Genomic DNA, 1,503 nt, shown 5'->3' with positions numbered 1-1,503 from the left:
TTTATCTCCTTCCATCCTTCTATTGTCCTTCATAGGCTGCTTGCCTTTATGTTGTGCTTGAAATGCCGCTTCTGCTACTTCTTCATCTCTTATACTTGATCTTTGTTCTTGGGCTTGCAACTTGCTGATCAGTTCTGCCACAGATAAAGTCTTCAAATCACAAGATTCTTCTATTGCTGAAATCTTGGACTCAAACCTTGCTGGTAAGCTTATCATCATCTTCTCCACCACCCTTGAATCTGGAAAGGTTTCACCAAACAGCCTTACTTTGTTTACAGTCTCCATAAGTTTGGCAGAATACTCTTTCACAGTATCTCCTTCTTTCATCCTTAACATCTCAAATTCTCTTTTGAGAGTTAAGAGTTTGACAGTCTTCACTCTATCACTTCCATCGAACTCCTCTTTTAGCTTCTCCCATACTTCTTTAGGTGTTTCACAAGCCATTATTCTTGTGAAAATCACATCTGAAAGTGCTGAATGAAGACATGTGAGAGCCTTGGGTTTCCTTGACTTCGCATCTTCATAATTCTTCATTTGTGCAACAGTTGGATTTGGTCCAAGTGGAAGAGGATCATCTTCACTTTCAATTGTTTCCCATAGACTAAGAGCTTTGAGATAAGCCTTCATCTTTATCACCCATATGTGATAATTTTCTCCTGTAAACATAGGAGGGCCTGCACCCAAGAAGCTGTTGGATGCCATGTTACTGCTGCTCAGCTCTCACCTTAGAAGGAGAAAAAACCTTAGCCTTCTTGCCTTCACAGATCCCTCAAGAAGAAGGGCTTTGATACCACTGTTAGGATTTGAAACTTTTAGAGAAGAAAATAAGGTTCAGCAGCAGAAACTTTCATTCATCTTTTGTTTTTGAAAACATACACACATATATCTACATAAGCTTTTCCAAAGTTAGTAGAGGACCATACATATCCAACCACTATTGACTTTCTTACAAAACATATTCCATAAAACAAGGACTACCTTTCCTTTACATACTTAACATAATATTTAAGAAAATAACAATTAAACAAAAGACATCTAGAAATATCTCATTTTCTAACAGTTCTAACATCTTCTTTAGAAGTAGTACCCTTGATAGAATGAAGAAATGAACAGTGGTGATCTTCTATTTCTTTCGAAGTCTTGTCTCCATTGTGCTCTCCAAGGTACACTATATATACCTTTATTTCTTCAGTACATGAAACAAAGTCACCAAGGCTCATAATTAGGAAGAGGGAAAAGAGAGATACAATTATAAGATAGTTCTTCATTTTGGATGACTTGTATTATATTGATTTGTTTTCTGTTAGTATGAAGGGTTTTATAGTGATACGATACTCATACGTACAATAAATAATAGTACCTTGGAAAATTGTTAGAAGTGGATGCAGGAAATTTCTAATTTACTAGAATCCAACTTCTATGAAATACAAAATTAGTCTACTCTTTCACGGGACCACTGAATGATCAGTGTCTGGAAATTTGATGGAACCTCACCTAGTCTTC

General features: G+C 36.3%; 1 pseudogene; it reads right to left on the bottom strand.

The window, feature by feature from the left end:
• Nucleotides 1–1,272, bottom strand: part of LOC102585490 (subtilisin-like protease SBT1.7) — a 10,465-nt pseudogene extending 9,193 nt beyond the window's left edge.
• Nucleotides 1,273–1,503: the final 231 nt, after the last annotated feature.

Source organism: Solanum tuberosum, unplaced genomic scaffold (assembly GCF_000226075.1).
Source record: "Solanum tuberosum cultivar DM 1-3 516 R44 unplaced genomic scaffold, SolTub_3.0 scf00106, whole genome shotgun sequence".
Classification (NCBI taxonomy): Eukaryota; Viridiplantae; Streptophyta; class Magnoliopsida; order Solanales; family Solanaceae; genus Solanum; species Solanum tuberosum.
The sequence above is the reverse complement of the archived record's forward strand: the minus strand, read 5'-3'. Positions and strand labels throughout refer to the sequence as shown.